This window comes from Vipera ursinii (genome assembly GCF_947247035.1).
Source record: "Vipera ursinii genome assembly, chromosome: 2".
In the NCBI taxonomy this organism is placed as follows: domain Eukaryota; kingdom Metazoa; phylum Chordata; class Lepidosauria; order Squamata; family Viperidae; genus Vipera; species Vipera ursinii.
Window position 1 is genome coordinate 157,705,167 of NC_139513.1, and position 9,762 is coordinate 157,714,928.

The window sequence follows — 9,762 nt, forward strand, 5'->3', positions numbered from 1 at the left end:
TTGAGGCCAGGTGAAAGGTAGCTGATGTGGCATGCCTTATTAGGTTGGTCCTGAGGAAGGACTGGAATTCAGAGGCAGTAAACTGAGCCCCATTGTCTGAGACCAACACATCTGGAAGGCTGTGTGTTGCAAAAATCCTGCGCAGTTCCTGTATGGTCCTGGCAGTCGTCATAAGAGCCTTGGTGGAGCAGTGGGCTAATGCCTCCTTAAGTAACACCAGCTGCCTGCAATTAGTGCAGGTTCGCATCCCACCAGGCTCAAGGTTGACTCAGCTTTCCATCCTTCCAAGGTAGGTAAAATGAGGACCCAGATTGTTGGGGGCAATTAAGCTGACTTTGTAATAATGCCGCTTGGGGTGTGTGTGGAAGCCCTAACAAGCAGGCATATACATAGAATGAAGGCTACTGCTAAGTTTGTAAGCCACCCTGAGTCTTCGGAGAAGGGCGGGATATAAATGTAATAAAAATAAATAAAAAAATAGTGGGAACTGGTGCAACCTCTAACTATTTAGAGTGGCTATCGACCACTATTAAAAACAGCTGTCCCTGAAAGGGGCCGGCAAAACTGATGTGGCTTCTTGACCACGGTTTATGAGTGTCCTCCCATCGGTGGACAGGGGCTTGCGGCATCTCCGGTCTGGATTGTTGGCACGTGATGCAGCCATGTACTTGGGCCTCAATAGCTTTATCTAGCCCTGGCCACCACAGGTAACTCCTCGCAAGTGCCTTCATCTGGACTATTTCTGGATGGCCCTTGTGCAGAGACTCAACCACTCTGGGTCTTAAAGAGCTGGGGACTATGACCCTACTCCCTCAAAGGATGCACTCCTTATGAAGTGAGAGCTCATCTCTTCTCATGAAGAAACTTTGAAATTCTGGCTCTGGACATTTGTCCAGCCATCCTGTGTGCACACAATTCAACACACGACTCAACATTTTGTCAGCTGCTGTCTCAGCAGCTATGTCCCCGGCATGAATTTTCGAGTTACAAATGAAATGGGCAGGCTCCATTACATTTGTAACTCAAACACTACCTATATAATGTTCTTCCTTATTTTCTAGTTCTAATTTTAATGTCACTCAAAGAATGGGGAATGTTGAACAGCCTTCTAAATTTGATAAATAAATAAATAAATTCACATCATATCCTAAAGAGCTTTAGGACTTACAGTAAATTTCATCAAAATAAACCCTTTAATCTTTTTTTTTTCATGACTTGCATTTGATCATGACATAATCATGCCCTACTAATACATTTTTTTCTTCCTTAGTCCTACGATACTGCCCTTATCTTGTCCCTAGGACATGATTGATTGACTGATTATGTTCCATCAAGTTGGGGTCAATTTATAGCTGAAAATAAACTAGTGGATCATCGAACAAATCAAAACCCAAAGTTCTCACATGACGCACAAAGGATCAGACTCAAATTATCCTGCTTTGATAAAGGTTTTAATGCTGGGAAAGGAGGAAGGAGGAGAAGAAGACAACCAGCAACAAGATGGATGGATTCCGTTTCAGTGGCAATGAATGCATTGTTGGGAGACTTGAAAGAACAGATTAGTGATGATTGCTGGGAGTAAAAAATGACTTGATGGTACATAACCAATCAAATCGGTCAAATCTCCCCCAAATCACAGGTAATTACTTTAGTTATACATGTTATACATTCCATATAGCCTGTCAGGAACACAAAAAGCAACATAGGGAATCCCAGGTAGAAGGGCGGGACTTGGTGTCTGAACTCTCATAGTATTGGGAGGTGATATAAAACTTTGCATAAGGGCTTTGTATGAGAGGTTTGTCTTGAGGTCTAGCCCTCTGAAGGAAAAAAAAACATGTTATTAAAATACTTTATATTTACTTTCCTGCCTTTTGGATAACAAACACAATATTGTAAGAACAGCAATTATACTAGATGTTGTTTTTTCAGGAATCATACATTTGAAAGGACCAGCACTAAGAAATGTAATAGGGCTTAGAATTATAAGAAAAAGGTAGGAAATTCAGGCTAACTGGCAGTTTTAACCACAAGAGCTTGACCATAATCTAGAAATAAACTGCTTGTTTTGGTTTACGCTTATGCATCTAAATTCCAAGAAAGCAGGAACTGTGGGTTAAACAAAACTGCATGCATTGCTAATAGAAAAATTAGCTTAATGGGCAATGTCAAAAAGGGGTGTAGGAAGTCAGCAACCCCCCCCCCCGAGAAATAAATATTCTGGGGGATATTAAAAAAGGAGAATATTATATTTCCCCAAGGGAATAATAGAAAAATCTTAGGCAGAAACCATCCACCCTCCCACAAGTCTGTTTGCCCCAAGCAGAAATCAGCTTTTAGAAATGAAGATTTGGTGATTCATTCAGGAAGATTGGAGCTGATGGGATTAGAAAGACAAAGACCCCTAAAATCTTCATCCCCCACCCAAAATCCAAAGACATGACCTTTAGGACACAATAGGATTAACTTACCACCATTAGAATACCAAAAGAGCCTTGGTGGAGCAGTGGGCTAATGCCTCCTTAAGTAACACCAGCTGCCTGCAATTAGTGCAGGTTCGCATCCCACCAGGCTCAAGGTTGACTCAGCCCTCCATCCTTCCGAGGTAGGTAAAATGAGGACCCAGATTGTTGGGGGCAATAAGCTGACTTTGTAATAATGCCGCTTGGCGGGGCCCGAAAGCCCTAATAAGCAGGTATATACATAGAATGAAGGCTATTGCTAAGCACATTGTGCTTTAGATGGTAAGCCGTCCTGAGTCTTCGGAGAAGGGCGGGATATAAATGGGATTTTAAAAAAAAGGGCACACTCAAGTACAGGTCAAGGTACATGACACAGGAACAGGAAGAACCTCAAATAGAAAGGCCAAAGATAGTATAAAGCCCACCTATCCCAACTCCATTTTGTCAGCTGTCCCAGAACCACATGCTGTTGGTTTTGTTATTCTTTTCAAACAGTCTCCATTTTATTTATTCCTGGCTTGGACTGGATCTGATTATTTTTCTTTCAACAGGGGGAAATAGGTATGGGGTAAAAGTAAAGATAGGGAAATTCCAAAAAGGGGGGAACTAGGCATTCTGGAAAGATTCTGAATTGTGTGGTTCTTGTCAAATAGGAGGACATGGGAGGGACTTGCACTTTGGGTCGAGGGAATAAAATACTGTTGAAATTTATTTTGGAGTGTGCCTACTTACTAGTCACCCGCTCTTGCAAGAATGTATTTTTCAATAAACTGCTTGCTGCTTCACTTAATGACTCTGTCAAATTCTTGGAAGCTGAGTATGTTTCTCACAATATTATGCTCCTTTGCAAATAGCTAGCCCATGAAAAAAGAATCTTATTTACAAGCTTTGTATGGCTGCTCAACATAATCAAAGTGATTTTTGTTGATTTCACTGAACTTCAACATAAGTTAAAAATACAAAATCAGCACATTAAACTGATAAAAAATAGTAAAATAATTAAATGGCAATCCAAACAGAAATAACACTCTCATCCAATCAAGGCACCAACGCATCATGGCCTGGGAAAAGATCAAGCTCCTGGCAGCTTTTCCAAAGGCAAAAGGTAGTATATTAAACCCCTTTTGTTACATGGACCTATTCTGGCATCTCCCTTCCTCCTTCAATCCTCTTGAAAGAAAGAACAACCATGCACATCCCAAGCACTACAGAGATATCATATCAAGTTTGGTGTTTGCATTCCTAACAATTGTAAATATTGCCCTAAAGCAGGGGTAGGCAACCTTGGCTCTTTTATGACTGGTGGCTGGCTCAGGAATTCTGGGAGTTGAAGTCCACAAATCATAAAAGAGCCAAGGTTGCCTATCCCTGCCCTAAAGGTATCCAATATTTATGCTTATTTCCTTAAAATTGTTGTGCAACAAATTTGTTTTCAGTGCAAATGAAAAACAGATTACTCATCTGTGTTTTTAGGAAATGTGGTGCTATTCCATCAGCAGTTTTTCTAACTTGTGATTCTCCAAATACTTGAATGTGAAACCCCTATCAACCCAGCCAGCAACATTAGCAGTTACAGTCTAATTCAAATGGAGTTTGAGGAGGCCTATATTAAGCCAACAGCATTTCCATCCATGTTGCAAGATGATGGTCAAGAGACAAGAAACAAAAACAGTGTCTTGAAAGTAGAAAACTGTCTAAGGCACCGGTGTCAAACCCGCCATGTCACGTGATGTGTTGCGACATATCACAACTCTTTTTGCATTGCCGGCAATGAATGGGGTGGGCATGGCTTCGGTATGATGAAACTGGCCCAGAGGCCAGCAGTTTGTCACCCCTGGTTGAAAGTGATGTTTATGGAAATTCTCAATCATCTAGGTGATGGTTGTCCCAAAGGTGATTTTTTTTCAAAAGGCAATTGAACTTTTTTAGTTTTTTCTTTGAAAACATATTGCTTCTCATCTGTTCTGAAGAAGCTTCTTGGATGAGAAGCAAAATGTTTTCAAAGAAAAAACCCAAAAAAGTCAAGTTGCCTTTTGGAAAAAAAAACACCTTTGGGCCTAATAAGATATTATTCATGAGGTTTGGATTCCTTAATCTTGACCTACGACACTGTTTTAATGGACTTCTTGGCAAAGATGGAATGCAATTCACCAGAAGAAACATATACTTGGAAAGGGAAATCCTAAGCTTTTCAAGACAGTTTTAAACTGAATTTGGGAGAAGAGAGAGAGGCACAGACTTTACTAATGATGGGCTTTGATCAGACTAAGTTAGTGTGAAGAGAGACTGTAGATATGGAATGGCAATTAGACCAACTCTGACTTCCAAGAGATATTTTGAGGAATGCAACTTTATAGTACAGGTAGTTCTTGACTTACAACCATTTGTTGAATGACCATTTAAAGTTACAGTGGCACTGGAAAAAGTGAGTTTAAAAAGTCCTTGCACTTACAACTGTTGCAGCATCCCCAGAGCCAGGACCATCTCAGCCCGCTTCCAACAAAGTCAATGGGGGAATCTGGATTCTCTTAAAGCATGGTTCACTTAACAGCTGCAGTGATTGGTTTCACAACAGTAGCAAAAGAAGGTGACAAAATCTCATAATCACCTCGCTTAGGTCCCACGTTGTCACTGTAAGTCAAGGACTACCTGTCTCATGACAATTAGATGCTTAAAATCAACTTATACCACGATGCAAAATCTATAACAGTATTGTCATCCCATCCTTTGGCTTGACCTCCCCCACCCCCATCAACGCTTGATTTGAACCATCTCCAAAGAAAAGAGAAATATCTCTGTCACGTACCTGACCTCCCTACCCACCCATCCACCCCCATCTCTCTCACACACACAATTAAACGCTTTACTTTGATAAAGGTATACATCAGCTGCAAGCAGAGTGTGTATGCAGTTACATGCGCACAATTTCAAGTGGTCCAAATCCCTTGAGAAACTGACAGATTCACCATTATCTCACACATCTTAATATTCCCAGTCAGAGAAGGGACTTTACCTTAGCCCAATGTAATACACTAACTTCAGCACGCCTAGAAGATACAAAAAGATACCAGGCCCTTGTGATTCGGGACATGTAGAAACAACTGAACGTGTTCTTTTGCACTGCAAGTTTTACACAGTATCCCAAAATGCTCTAACTGCCTCCACTCCTAGCTAGTAGAACAGGATATATACTGGTAATGATCAGCAATATAAGCAATTCTTACTTTCTGATATTAAACTTGAAATAACATATAAGATTGCCAGATTCTGTGCAGTGGCATACAAAATTAGACAATAGTTAAGAGCAATTGAACTTGTTCGAGTCTTTGCATTACTCACTGATCTTTTTTTTAAATGTCAGCTATTAAATTGTACCTTCCTCAGATTTGTCAGGGCTCTATAATTTTAGATTTTAGGTTAGTTTTAACTAATAAGAATGATGTTTTTAAGCATATCTTTAAGATAAACAGTCAAAACATTATCTGGGTCTCCAGAACTGGGAAAGGAAGAATACAAGCTATTAAAACAGCTGTAAGAGGAAATGGCTAGCCAGGGAAACTTAACTGAATTGAAAAACAGGCAAGAATATATTGTTCTTAAAAAAGGCCACAAATTTGATAGATTATTAATTAGTTGTTAATCATATTCAATTAAGAAAATATTGGAAATATTAAACAGGCAGGAAGAGTGAAAAGAGGCAGAAAGCCTAGTTCAGAAACCAGCTAGTACAAATATAGAAAACTGTTCCAGAAGAAATAACCATTTCCCTTCTCTTAGAAAAGTCAAGCCGGATAATAAAAGTACTAGAAAAGAGGGGGGGGGGTTTCTCTCTCCTCTCCCTCCCAGTCCTGGCTCCAGTTAAAAGCTTCGGGCAGACAGCCAAGAAACACTTAGCAAAAGTTACAATGCAGCAACAAGCACTAGCCTTGAATCAACCATAAAGAACTGACAGGATCGCCCTATAGACACATAGAAACCAATGACAAGATTACGCCCAGGGCTTTTTTTCTCATAGAACGCTCAGAACGGAGTTCCGGCACCTTTTTTGGATGGAACCTTGTAGGGTAGGCAAGGCAGGTTGTATGACGTGTGTGAGTTCTGGCACCTTTTTCTTTTACAAAAAAAGCACTGATTACGCCAGAAACATACAGGAACCAGTGGTGGGATTCAGCCAGTTCGCACCACTTCGGCAGAACCGGTAGCTAATTTTTTTGTTGCCCAGCCTCAGAATGGACTTCCAGAAGCGGCATCCACACAGAGAACTGGTTGTTCACATATTGAATCCCATCACTGACCAGAACCCATGACAGGTTTAACCTAAAACACACACACACAAAAAAACCTATCGGCAAGCTATCTCATCCCCTTGGTCATTAGATTAAAACTTTCTGACAGGAAAAAGAGCAGGCTAGGAAATTAAGCAAAATAAACTTCTTAGAAATCTCATCAAGACTTCAATAGGAAGAAAGAGCATAAAACTGTACCATGTACTTAGTTGGCTTTTGCTAGCTAGCCCAGAATCCAGTGCAGAATCACTATTCTGTCTGGCTTCTGAATTAAAATCCACTTTTTTGCAGCTTGCTTCACTTGGTGTCTATTTCCGTGCGCGCTGAAGGCTTGTCCCCAACTGGCGAAATGAACCGGAGAGAATTTATTCCCACAAATATCAGAGCTCAAAAGAACTAACTGAATGTCTAATATTTTATATTATTAATGTACATATGATGTATGATTTAGTATGTAGCAGGAAATAGGTAGAAGACAGTTGTTGTTAATAATAATAATAATAATAATAATAATAATAATAATAATAATAATAATAATAATAATAATAATAAGAAGAAGAAGAAGAAGAAGAAGAAGAAGAAGAAGAAGAAGAAGAAGAAGAAGAAGAAGAAGAAGAAGAAGTTGGAAGGGTCCTTGAAGGTCATCTAGTCCAACCCCCTGCTCAGGCAGGAAACCCTATACCATTTCAGACAAGTGGCTGGCCAGTCTCTTCTTAAAAACTTCCAGTGTTGGAGCATTCACCACTTCTGGAGGAAGGTTGCTCCACTGGTTAGTTGTTCTAGCTGTCAGGAAATTTCTCCTTAGTTCTAGGTTGCTTCTCTCCTTGACTAGTTTCCATCCATTGCTTCTTGTCCTGCTTTCAGGTGCTTTGGAGAATAGCTTGGCTCCCTCTTCTTTGTGGCAGCCCCTGAGATATTGGAACACTGCTATCATGTCACCCCTCACCCTTCTCTTCATTAAACTACACATACCCAATTCCAGCAACCGTTCCCTATATGTTTTAGCCTCCAGTCCCCCAATCATCTTTGTTGCTCTTCTCTGTACTCTTTCTAGAGTCTCGACATCTTTTTTACATCGTGGTGACCAAAACTGGATGCAATATTCCAGGTGTGGCCTTACCAAGGCATTGTAAAGTGGTATTAGTACTTCACACAATCTTGATTCTATTCCTCTGTTAATGCAGCCTAGCACCGTGTTGGCATTTTTGGCAGCTGCAGCACACTGCTGGCTCATATTTAAGTGATTGTCCACTAGGACTCCGAGATCTCTCTCACAGTTGCTACTATTGAGCAAGGTACCACCTATACTATACTTGTGCATTTGATTTTTCCTGCCTAAATGTAGAATCTTACTGTTTTCACAATTGAATTTCATTTTGTTAGATAGCGCCCAGTGTTCGAGTCTGTCCAGATCCTCCTGTATCTTAAGCCTGTCTTCTGGAGTATTGGCTATTCCTGCCAGCTTGGTGTTGTCTGCAAATTGGATGAGTTCCCCATCTATCTCCTCATCCAAATCATTGATGAAGATGTTGAAGAGCACTGGGTCCAGAACAGAGCCCTGGGGCACCCCACTAGACACTTCCTTCCATGTAGATGCAGTTCCATTGAGGACCACACGCTGAGTACGGCCTGTCAGCCAGCTACGAATCCATCTGGTGGTGATGCTATCTAACCCACATTTTTCTATCTTATCAAGTAGTAGGTTGTGATCTACTTTATCAAACGCCTTACTGAAGTCCAAGTAAATTATATCTACAGCATTCCTCTGGTCCACTAGTTTTGTCCCTTGGTCAAAGAATGCAATAAGATTTGTCTGGCATGATCTGTTTTTGACAAACCCATGTTAGAAAGAGTTAGAAAGAGTGTAACCTAATAGAAAGAGTTAGAAAGAGTGTAACCTAATAATACCTCAGCCAATGGGGAAACAGGAGGGATGCGGCGGCCAGGACAGGGTTGTATAAAGAAGGGAATATTTTGGGTTGAAACTTTGGAGAGAACCAAGCTTTGATAGCTTCTCTCCCCAATTATTGCAATAAACAAAACAAAAGGCTTTCACTGTGTCTTGGCTGGTTATGGGTCAGGCGAGCTTGCCTCCGGTCATGAAGGAAAGTGGCCAGGAGCACATAACAGACTTTTTCTGAAGAAGGTACACAATTGCTTGTTTTGACTTGTGATTCTGCCCATTGCCCTTTGTTTTCCTCTTAAGGATGCACAACAAGAGGAACTCAATATTGCTGAACTAGCAATTGTGACTTAGCTCTATTTTCTTCCTCACACTGCTTACAATGCAATAACTTAAGCAGAAAAGGAAAAGTCAACATTTAGCTATGCATTACTTTAAAACAAAATCTATTTTAAGTTCCTCTGCTCTGGCATGACCTAGCTAGTTGCACTGTCATTGCAGAGTTCATTTTCTTTTTCTTTGGAATTGTTTCTGCCTTTCAGTCTTTTCTTCATTTCATATTTTAATCGGAGAGATCTCAAAATGGGCTGGTAGGCAAACAGAAGTTAAAATGGAATTTATATTTAAATTTTGCTTTTCATATCCCTGCCTGAATCATTGTCCGTGGCTTGACTACAGCAGCATGTAAAAATTGAGTGTGGTCGGTCATTTTTTAAAATACATTTTAAAAGTAAATTTGTTTGGGTTTCTACTTTTAATTTAGAAAATAAGCAAAATATCAATGTCTAGAAATTTAAAAAGATACTTTTAAAAAATTGAAAGGCAACCTTTATCTAGATTGAGATTCAGAAACATTGCCATGCAATATAAAAAAACATAGTTGAAAATGTGTGGATTGTGAGGGTATTTTGTTTCTGAACATATAGATTATATACAGTAGAGTTATTGGTGTTCCCTAAGCTTGGCTGTTTGTTTACAGATGTTTTAATACCCATCTAGGTAATATCAATGTGGAATTTGCTCCCTTTTTATATACAATAGCTTGCCCTACCACTTTTGGAGGTGTATGCTTTTTCTTTGATAGAATTAGGGCATTGTTTTCTGTTTGTCT